Raw genomic sequence first — 12090 nt, forward strand, 5'->3', positions numbered from 1 at the left:
AACGTCAGACATGTAGGATAAACCCTATCCATTAAATGATGTTAACTATTATATCATAGGTCCGATATACTGAAATTTTAAAAGAATATATGGTTTTCACTGCGATTTAAATGCGTTACAATATTTGACTAATTAAATTAACCAAAATGTAAATTTTACTTGGATTTGTTTATATATAACTCTAACTAGTCGTATTATTGTAAAATAAGTTTAAAGAAATAAATATTTTACGATTATCATTTTATTAAATGATTGAAACTATAATCGCCGAAATGTATGTCAAAAATCCCCATATTCAGATCTATTCATTTTTGTTTGGAGTGGCATCATTGATAAATGTTATAAAAAATGTGCATTTTGACAGCGCTCTCTCGAAACAAAGAGATGCAAATCCATTCATCTATGCCTTCCTATCTTCCTAATGTGCAAATTTTCTGTCAATCATTATTTGCTGAAACTGTGCAAATGCGTGTTCTGCACATGCGCGGGCTTTGTTAGTGTTAGTGAATTGTAGTAGCGTGTGTAAAAAAAGTATTAAAAGGGTACCAACGGGTCACTATCACCTTTACCCAACTTCTGCATACAAATTGTTATAAAATCTCAGTTTAGTCGATTAAACAATGAAAAGGCCAACAAATATAATACAAGGCGTTATGTATTTATTATTTAAACATGGGCTGCAGCCATACAAAGTACATTATTTACATAAATAGTAAAAAAACAAGGCGAAGAATTCATATTTTTGAAAAAAATTCAAATATACATGTATAAAAATATACTTATACATACATCCCAACAAGCATATCTTTAAACGCTTTTAAAATAATTTAAAGTGAATTACCTTGAACAAACGACATATAAACATTTTCAAAATTTTACTTATGTTTTAATGAAGTAAATTTTTGATGAAGTGAACAAAATATGAGTACTGGGCTGACTGCCATTGGTGTTGAAATGATATCAATTTTGTAAATTTTAACATACTCTTTTTCGTCTGTGCTTTTTTCGTTTCAAAAAACAAACGAATATCCAAATAGAAACTTATTACTTCCTTACACAGCTGTGTCCGGTGATTATTAAAGATGTCATTGCTAAATAAATTTTCGATGGCTATGTGATCGTCCATGAAACTATTGGAGAATGCATCACTTGCATTTTGAAAATGTTTATTTATTAAACTTAAATTTGCATTTCCAATTGGGCATGCCTTGAGAACTTGTCTTAAAGCTTTCTCTGACACTATACAAATATTACATACGTCCACAGATGGTGCGACAAACGGACCTTTATTTTTGTGCGCTGAAAGCAAAGGCATTTCTTCACCTATCAATTGCCCTTGACATGGGGAACGTTTTATTTTCTTTTGTACCTTCCAAGCATACATACATTTACATACGTATATCTGCGCGCTCAGCATAAATCGGTAATGCTATTCTGCGGAGTTCTTAAAACAATAAAAAATTTATAATACTAATGGAAAACAAAAGCTTACTTTTTCATTTGGAGAACGAAATAGCCTAATTTACAATATTGATAGAAGCAAGACGGCTTATTGAAATATACATATATTTAAGACCCCTTTTACAAAAATTAAACGACAGCCTTGAGATTTTGTCTCCTTCTCTCGTTGTATATCTGTACTGTAATGTTTGACAGGCTGCACAGTTCAGTACATGGTTCAACTATATACAGGTTGGCTCATCTGTAAAGCAACAAAATATGTCTGTTCAAATTGTCAAAATCTGTGTATTGGTGTTGGTGCGAATGGTATGGAATGGAAACATAAAACTTAGCAGTTTTTGTATGTGTAAGTAAAATGTTGTCAATGTGTTTCATTTTGAGTTTGCCATCTCCTTTTGACAATCCCTTTTACCATGCAATGACATAAATAAAATCAGCTGATGAGATGAGCCAACCTGTACATAATTGAACCATGGTTCAGTAGTAGTGATATAGAAGTATTACATATATGGGCATAATAGACAATTAGAAAAGCTGAAGAACCTACGCAGTAAATTCCACAAGCTTTATAAAACTTCTGGTAATTTGCAACAAAATATAATGTATGAGAAACACATGGTGGATTATAACTGTCTTAATAAATTTCTGTATAAAAACTATACATTTTGGAGTTTTATTAACTCAAAACGTTCGTCTTCGATTATTCCGGCCTCAATATCTTACAATGATAAGAAATCAAATACTATTTTTCAAAGTACTAATTTGTTTGCCGAATTTTTTATACTCAGCGTGCTTTGCACACAGAGTATATTAACTTTGATTGGATTACGGTTGGTTGTACAGGTATAAAGGAATCGAGATAGATATAGAATTCCATATATCAAAATCATCAGTATCGAAAAAAGAAATTTATTGAGCCATGTCCGTTCGTCCGTCCGCATGCCCGTTAACCCGATAACTTGAGTAAATATTGAGATATTTTCACCAAATTTGGTACACGAGCTTATCTGGACCCTGAATAGATTGGTATTGAAAATGAGCGAAATCGGATAATAACCACGCGCACTTTTTATATATAAAACATTTTGGAAAACGCAAAAACCTTATTATTTAGTAAATAATACACCTAGAATGATGAAATTTGACGTTTGAGACTCTTGATAAAAATTTGGAAATTTTTTTTAAATGGGCGTGACACTGCCCACTTGTGATAAAATCAATTTTACAAATATTATTAATCATAAATCAAAAATCGTTAAACTTATCGTAACAAAATTCTTCAGAGAGGCTGCCTTTACTATAGGAATGCTTTGAAGAAAAATTAACGAAATCGAAATAAGGACCACGCCCACCTTTATATAAACGATTTTAAAAGGGTCGTCGAAGAAAAAAATAAGCTATATCTTTGCAAAAAATAGCTTTATATAAATGGTATTTCATTTCCCAAGTGGATTTATAACAATAAATAGGAAGATGTTCAAATTTAAACAAATGGGCGTGGCACCGCCCCTTTATGACTAAGCAATTTTCTATATTTCGGGAGCCATAAGTCGAAGAAAAATGAACGGATCGTAACAAAATTGGGTACACATATTTTCCTTATAGCACAAAATATTTCCAGTAATAATGGACGGGATCGGTTAAAGACCACGGCAACTTAGATATAAAACAAGTTTAAAAGGGTCGTAGACTAGAATACTAAGATATAACTTAGCAAAAAATAGTTTTGAATCAATGATATTTCACTTATCAAGTTTTATTGAGGAAATGGGGAGACATTTTTTTAAAGGGGCGGTGCCACGTGTTATGTAGAAAAGTAATTTATCTGAAATGAAATGTGCAATTGAAGCTCACGCTGAGTATATATGTTCAGTTACACCCGAATTTAGACACCTTTACTTGTTTTTGAATAATTTTGAACGGAAATATAAAGTTTTAAGTACAAATATAAAGTGTAGCTATTGTTTTCTTGGGAAAAAATCTACCCACTTCTACCATTATTTTAATTTTTCGTCTACCAACATTCTCTTTTTAAAGGTCCGTGCACTGGTATGATGTTATACTTTTTTTGCTTTTTTAATTAGTTTTGTATGTACAGCTGATTTTGTTTGGTGTTTACGTGGTATTTATAAAATTCCATGGCATAATAGATAATTAAAAAAGCTCAAGAACCTACGCAATAAATTTCACAAGCTACTGTCTTAATAAATTTCTTTATAAAATTTATTTATAAGGATTCGAAAGTAATATTAAATCCAGTCCCAAGGCATTTTGGAGTTTTATTAACTCATTCCATTATTTCGGCCTCAATATCTTACAATGATAAGAAATCAAATACTATTTTAAAAGTGCTAATTTGTTTGCCGATTTTTTATACTCAGCTGAGCAGAGCTCACAGAGTATATTAACTTTGTTCGCATAACGGTAATCCGTAACGGCATAAACTAATCGAGATAAATATAGACTTCTATATGTCAAAATGATCTTGACGGAAAAAAAAATTCATTTAGCCATGTCCGTCCGTCCGTAAATACGATAACTTGAGTAAATAGGATAAGGTATCTTGATGAAATTTGGGCGCTCATCTCAGATCGCTAATTAAAATGAAGGAAAAAAAAATTTTTTAAAGTCAAATTTTAACAAAAAATTTAATATCTTTACGGTATATCAATAAATTATGTCAACATTCATCTCCAGTAATGATATGGTGCAACAGAATACAAAAATAAAAGAAAATTTCAAAATGGGCGTCGCTCCGCCCTTTTTCATTTAATTCGTCTAGAATACTTTTTATGCCACAATTCGAACAAAAATCGGTTGAAGCCACGCCCAGTTTTTATACACAGTCGACCGTCTGTCATTCCGCTCGGCCGCTAACATGATAACTTAAGCAAAAATCGATATATCTTTACTAAACTTAGGTTACGTACTTTAAATAATCATTAACACCTTTCATTCATGCGTATCAACATATCGTACAAACACATTCTAGAGTCACCCCTGGTCCACCTTTATGACGATATCTCGAAAAGGCGTCCACCTATAAAACTAAGGCCCACTCCCTTTTAAAATACTCATTAACACCTTTCATTTGATAGCCATATCGTACAAACACATTCTAGAGTCACCCCTGGTCCACTTTTATGGCGATATCTCGAAAAGGCGTCCACATATAGAACTAAGGCCCATTCCCTTTTAAAATACTCATTAACACCTTTCATTTGATAGCCATATCGTACAAACACATTCTAGAGTCACCCCTGGTCCACTTTTATGGCGATATCTCGAAAAGGCGTCCACATATAGAACTAAGGCCCATTCCCTTTTAAAATACTCATTAACACCTTTCATTTGATAACCATATCGTACCACTGGTCCACCTTTATGGCGATATCCCGAAATGGCGTCCACCTATAGAACTATGGCCCACTCCCTTTTAAAATACTGATTAACACCTTTTATTTGATACCCATGTGATACAAACACATTCCAGGGTTACCCTAGGTTCATTTTCCTAAATGGTGAATTTCCCTTATTTTGTCTCCAAAGCTCAGCAGAGTATGACGATGACGTCTCGAGTGTTCAGTTTATTCCATCTTCACTTGATTTTGGTTCTTTAGTGTTAACGGAGGAGGACATCATCGATGCCATAAAAAATTTAAAGTGTTCTAAGCAAGTAGACGTGCATCAATTATCTGCATTCTTTCTCAAGCAATGCATTTCACCTCTGGTGGAACCCAGGAGCGTGCAGAGGATTTGTCTATGGTAGGGGTGGTTGGCGGGGGGGAGGGGTTTCAACATATGGAAGCTCATAGTAAGCATCCGTTATTGTCAAGACTAGTTTTGCGATAAAAATTAACAGAAACTATAATGAAAGATTGTTTTTATTTATTTCATATTTCATTGGCAACGCATTAGTACAATGCAAGCTTAAATACTCTATATAAAGCGAAAAACATATATAAAAGAATAAAAAAGTAGATAGAGTTCAAAAATTTCGTATTAATATTGAATAAAGAGAAAAATTTATCATATTTATTGCCTATCAGTCAACAAATGCACTCTTCCATCTACCAGTTTTAATGAAAAAAGTTCAGTCGTTGTAAGTCATGGCACGACCCTGGTGCAACAAATAATATTCTTATTTAATTTGTCCCTTAGATCAGGTAACTCTTTGGATGAGTGAAAAGTTTCGTCGGTAATTCCAGTTTTTATATCTGGAAGTAAAAATGATGCATCGAAGTATAGACCAATTTCTAAAATAACTAATATTGCCAAATTGTGTGAAAAGATCATTAGCTCACAGCTTTCATTTGCTATCAAACCATACATATCGCTGTCCCAACATGGTTTTATACCAGGTCGTTCTACAGTTACTAATATTGCTGTTTTTTCCAAATACTGCATCTAGGCGTTTGCAGGTGGTTTGCAAATCGATTCCATCTATACGGATCTATCTAAAGCATTTGATAGAGTATCTCATACCTTATTAATTCACAAACTACAGTTATTTGGATTTCACTCATCATTTTTAGCCTAGGTGAAATCATATCTAACACACAGAGTTAGCTTTGTAGTTGTTGATGGTGTAAAATCATTTTCATATAGAGCAACCTCTGGAGGCTAAGATACTTGGCTTGGATATCATAAGTGGTTCCAGGGTCTGGATCAGCGACTGTTATCAGTCTTAGACCGGCCATAGTGACGAATGTCACGCGTGATTAGTTATCACGTCCTGCACGAGGTGCCCATGCTTCTACTGATAATGGCGGATATAGAGAGGACAGCTCGATAAACCCCGCACCCCTCAGTCGTTGTGCCGAGCTCAGGGGAGGGAGGATTCTTTAAGAGTCAAGATCGGTACACAACGGTGACGAACCGGATTCTTTAGGGCTTTTGATTATTGACGTTAAATTTTTGACTTGATGACTTTGGGCTGGTAGGTGCGGTATTCTGCCACCTTAGTAGGTCGGGGTGAAACCTTACCGAAATGGCTGGTACCTGCCCACGTCCCGTTAAAACCGTGGCGGGCCTCATGGTACGTTCCGGCTCCGTCGCCGTTAAGTTGGTGGTGTAGGTGCGGTTGAAAATTTTCGCGCTTTGCATCCGGTCTGGCTCTGAACGCATTACTCATAAGGTAATGCGTCAACCCTCGCGTGGCCTCCTGCGTAGCATAGATAACCACGAGACCGTTGAAGGGCGACTACACAATCGGCTCCGGATAGCGGCCTTAAGGGGGGACTTTTTAGAATGGACACGACTAACACGAATCCGCCAAGGATGGGGTGCGGAAGAAGAGCGGTTTTGGTGGAAATCCGTCAAATCAATCTTCAGCACTCTAAGGCGGCTTCCGCAAATTTGGTGCTCTGCCTTGAAAAAGGCGGAGTGGATATAATCCTTGCCCAGGAGCCGTGGCTGAGTAGTAACGGCAGTAAGATTTCTGGATTAAGGACTGGAAAATTCAACACCTTGGCGCATGGGGAGGCAAGTAGGCCTAGATCCTGTGTGCTTGTAAAAAAAGAGATTAAAGCTTTTATTCTCTCTAATTTCAGCAATGCTGATGTAACCACGGTCTGCCTCGAGCGAGGAAGTAATGAAATGTGGGTGGTCTCAGCGTAATGCCCCACGGGGACGTAGCGGGACCACCACCTGCGATACTGGGCGAAATCACCGCTGAAGCAAGGCGGAGAGGTATTGGCGTGATCATCGGTGCCGATGCTAATGCCCATCATAGCATCTGGAGAAGCTCGGATACCAACACTAGAGGTGAGTCTTTATTTACTTTTATTGTAGATGAGGGACTTTGTATATGTAATAGGGGGAATGACCCGACTTTTATTACTGCGGTAAGGGAGGAGGTCCTGGACCTCACCCTGGTTAGTAGAGAACTGGAAGGTCGGATATCTGGCTGGAGGGTTCTCAACGAGCACTCCTTCTCTGATCACCGATATATTCAGTTCTCGGTGAACGAAGAACGTCCCGGTAAAATATCTTTTAGGAACCCGAAAAGTACTAACTGGGACTTGTATTGTAGGAAGCTCGGAGAGCTATTGCCTGCGGCGCCTACCGTTAGTTCGGACCTGTCCGAATCTGAGATAGACGTTCTGGTGGAAAACTTCACCTCGGCAGGCAATAGCGCCTTTCAGTTGTCCTGCCCATTGAAAACTTACAGGGGGAAGGGCAAGCCGCCCTGGTGGTCGGATTCTCTTGACGACCTAAGAGCGTCCAGTCGGCGGCTCTTCAACAGAGCCAGGAGGAGTAAATTACCCTCGGACTGGGAGCTCTATAAGGTGAGTCTGGGGATTTATAAATATGAAATAAGGATAGCCAAGCGAGATGCATGGCGAAGCTTCTGCGAAAACGTAGAAGGCTGCAATGAATCCGCGAGACTTAGAAAAGTACTCTCTAGGAATTCCGCTCCTCTGGGATATCTGAGAGATGATGGTGGGGACTGGTTGATGAGTAGCGAGGACTCCCTAAAGCTTTAACTGGACAATCATTTTCCCGATGTCCCAGTTGCGCAGGGATCTTCGCCTGCATGGTCGGCGGTCGTGCCTGCCATTCCAATACGGGAAAGTCAAATAACCTGGGATATAGGGTCGTTCAAGCACTATAAGTCTCCGGGCCCGGATGGAATCATTCCTGCGCAACTTCAAAAGTCTTTGGGGATTTCTTGCCGCTGGTTGGCCATCATCTATACTAACTGCCTCAGGTTTAACTATATCCCGAAGTCTTGGCACACGGTTAGGGTTATTTTCATTCCGAAGGCCGGCAGAAGCTCTCATGTATCAGCTAAGGATTTCAGGCCAATCAGTCTCTCGTCGTTTCTTCTTAAGACGTTTGAGCGGTTGATTGACCTGTACCTACGGGAAAGGATACCTCGGGGGTTACTGTCAGCTTCACAGCATGCGCACTGCAAACGGCTCTCCATTCGATTGTAAAGCAAATAGAGGGGTCCCTAGAACACAAAGAGTATGCTCTGGGTGCCTTTCTAGACATCGAGGGGGCTTTTAACAATGTCTTACCGGGGGCAATCGAAAGAGCTCTGGTGGGTTTAGGAGTCGAGGCGGCTCTGGTTGAATTTATTAGCAAACTTCTATGTGGCAGAATTGTCGCAGCGGAGTGGGGAGGGGCCATAATTAGGTGTGCAGGGTCACCTCTGGGTTGTGGTAGTCAACGAGATTCTTGTGGGGCTGGAAGCCAATGGTTGTCGGGTGGTTGCCTTTGCAGATGACCTCGCAATCCTAGCCAGAGGCAAATTTCTGGGCACCGTGCGCGATGTTCTGCAGGGCCACCTGAATACTGTGGCTATGTGGGCTGAATCATGTGGGTTGGCGGTCAACTCGAGAAAAACGGAATTGGTTCTTTTTACAAGGAGATATAAGATGCCCGATTTCAGAACTCCCTCGATTGGAGGGGTGTCGTTGGTACTTTCTGATAGGGTTAAATATTTGGGGATTGTTTTGGACAAGAAACTGTCCTGGATACCCAATGTGGAAGATCGGGCCAGGAGGGACGCCATTACCTTGTACTGCTGCAGAGGGGCTATCGGAAAGAGATGGGGACTCTCGCCAGGAGTAGTACACTGGCTTTATGAGATGGTGGTCAAACCGATTCTGCTATATGGGGTGCTGGTCTGGTGGAAAACACTGGACACGGCGAGCACCTCCAAAATGTTAGTGTCAGTGCAACGTACGGCGCTGATCGGTATCAGTGGCGCTCTCAGAACAACACCTACCTTGGCAGTGAACGTCATGCTGAACATATACCCAGTAGATATTGCGGGAAAGGCGGCCGCGGCAAGGTCGTTGGTCAGGCTTCGTGATATGGGATATGGACTTTCTGACCGCGGACACTCTAGCCTTCTTACCAGTTTCGACTTTATCCCGGACAGAACGGACTATTGTATGCCGATAACTGCTCCCTATACCACCTTAACCCCAGTCATTCCACCGAGAGAGGAGTGGGGAAGAGAAATTATCTGGGGCATGGGACCGGTTAACTTGTTCGCGGTTGGGTCGAAGCTGGATGGAAAGGTTGGTGGAGGGGTCTTTTGTCAAGAGCTAAATTTAAGCCGCAAGTTTAAGTTTGCTGATCACTGCAGTGTATTCCAAGCGGAAGTTGCTGCGATTAAGGATGCGGTGGTTGGAATGCTATCCAGTGCTACTACGGTTAGGGAATTTAACATCTACTCTGATAGCCAAGCGGCTATCAAGGCCTTGAGCTCAACTACAGTGCGATCGAGGGTGGTCTGGGAGTGCCTGACCTCGCTTGCGATTGCATCGAATTAGTTTACAATTAAGATTATCTGGGTCCCGGGCCACAGTGATATCCCGGGTAACTGTCAAGCGGATCTCTTAGCCCGCATTGGTTCAACTGAATCGGATGAGGATGGCTGTAGGGATTTCGGGATCCCGCTGGCCACCTGTGGATTGCTCCTCCATAGCTGGGCCTAGAGTCAACTCAGCAAACGTTGGGCGGACACCACGTCTTGCAGGGTAGGAAGATCTTTATGGCCGAAAGTGGATGGCAGGAGGTCTGCTGAAATAATTGGGTTCACTAAGGCTCACCTATCAATGGTCATTGGGGTTTTGACAGGGCACTGTCCCATGGGTATCCATGGGGTACGTCTCAATATACTGGAAACTCCATCCTGCTGCAGCTGTATGGAGGATGATGAGGTGGAATCACCAAATCACTTTATGCTTGATTTCCCAGCTTTTGCCAGAACTAGGCGAAAGTACTTCGGTCGCGGCTCACTTGGATCTCCCGAGGATTTATCCAAAGTTGAGATCGGTATCCTTCGGAGATTTATCGTTGCTACCAAACGATTCTCTAAGTAGCTAGATCTAAGTCACCGTTATTTTTGGTGTATGTGGTATCACAACGGACCTTCGTGTTGTCCAAGTGAGCTATCCTTATCAGGGATGCTACCACCTAACCTAACCTAACCTAACCTAACCTAACCTTACCTCTGAAGTTCCTCAATAAAGTATTGTTGGTCCTCTATTTTTTGTTATTTTCATCAATGATTGTTCAAAGTGCTTTACAGAGGGTGAACATCTACTTTATGCCGACGACTTAAAGATATTCAAAAAGATAAAAACTCTCTCTGATTCCGAAACTTTACAGTTTGAAGTAAAAAAATTTTGAAGAATGCTCGGTTACCTTCTGTAAAATTAGGTCACCACTTCAGTCTTCGTATTCTATTTCTGGTACTGTCCTTAGATCCAGTAATAAAATCAAAGACCTTGGTGTTGTATTTGACTCAAATTTTACATTTACTGAACATTTGAATAATGTCATACCTAAGGCGTATTCCTCGTTAGGGTTTATTCGGCGCAATAGCGCTGAATTTAAGGATCCATACACAAAAAAATTGCTTTATAATACTTTTGTAAGATCTAAATTGGAATATGTTTCTATAATCTGGAATCTGTTTTATGAAGTACATACCAATAGAATTGAAAGGGTTGAAAAAAAGTTTTTAAAATTCACCTTGTCCGGTATTAGGTCCGATTTACCTATTCCAACTTATGTTTTTCGTTGGAAATTTATTAGTTTGCATACTCGTGCCAGTAGAAGATTGATTTTCGGTTTAGGAGTTCTTCATGATGTCTTAAATGGAGCTATCGACTGTTCTTATTTATTACATTGCATAAAACTCAATGTTCCAACACGATGTCTGCGTCATAATGATTTGTTTACAGTTGACCTTTGCACAATAAAGTATGCTAAAAATGAACCTATTATCAGACTATTCACTGAATTTTACTTATCTAGAGAAATAAATTTAGATATATTTTCTAATCGTAATGAATTCAAACAAATACTATGCTTGTACTATTCATAAATTTTTAAATATTAATTCTTAGTCTGAAAGGTTTGTAAACCTTTGACTTAAATAAATAAATAAATAAACACAGGGTGGCACTATTTAATTTCGATATTGAAAACGATATTAGCTGTGTTTTTTTATTACCTTTATATTAAGTCCTTTCATGTTTGTCCCCTCATTTCCATACGAATTTTTGACCCACGGAAAAGTCTTTTTCGGTAACTTCCCGTTGAGCTAGACACTTGATACTTAGAACATGGTTCAGATCTGGGAGACATTACAATGCAAGTGAAAAAAATCCGCTAGGTGGCGCACGTATCGAGATATACAGAAAATTAATTTTAAAATGGAACTCTTGCGATCGACTTTTAACTAACTTCTCGGTGATCCAGAGACTTGAAACTTAGCACATAGTTGCGAGTCGATGGCACTACAATTGGTGGAAAACAAAATGCCGCCAAGTGGCAGACGAATCGAGATAAATGAAAATCCCTGAAAAAACGCAGGGAATCTTGCGATCGATTTTTAAGTAACTTCCCGGTGAGCTAGAGACTTGAAACTTGGGCTGTGAGTCAGAACCCGGTGACAATGCAATATTTGATCAAAAAAATTTCGCTAGGTGGCGCATGGATCGAGATACTGAGAAAATTAATTTTGATTTGGGAATCTTTCAATCCATTTTTAACTAACTTCGCGGTGACCTAGAGACTTGAAACATGGCACATAGTTCGAGGCTTGGTGACAATACAATCTACAGAAAACAAAATTCCAACAGGTGGCGCGCTAAGTCA

Source organism: Eurosta solidaginis, chromosome 2 (assembly GCF_040869045.1).
Source record: "Eurosta solidaginis isolate ZX-2024a chromosome 2, ASM4086904v1, whole genome shotgun sequence".
Classification (NCBI taxonomy): Eukaryota; Metazoa; Arthropoda; class Insecta; order Diptera; family Tephritidae; genus Eurosta; species Eurosta solidaginis.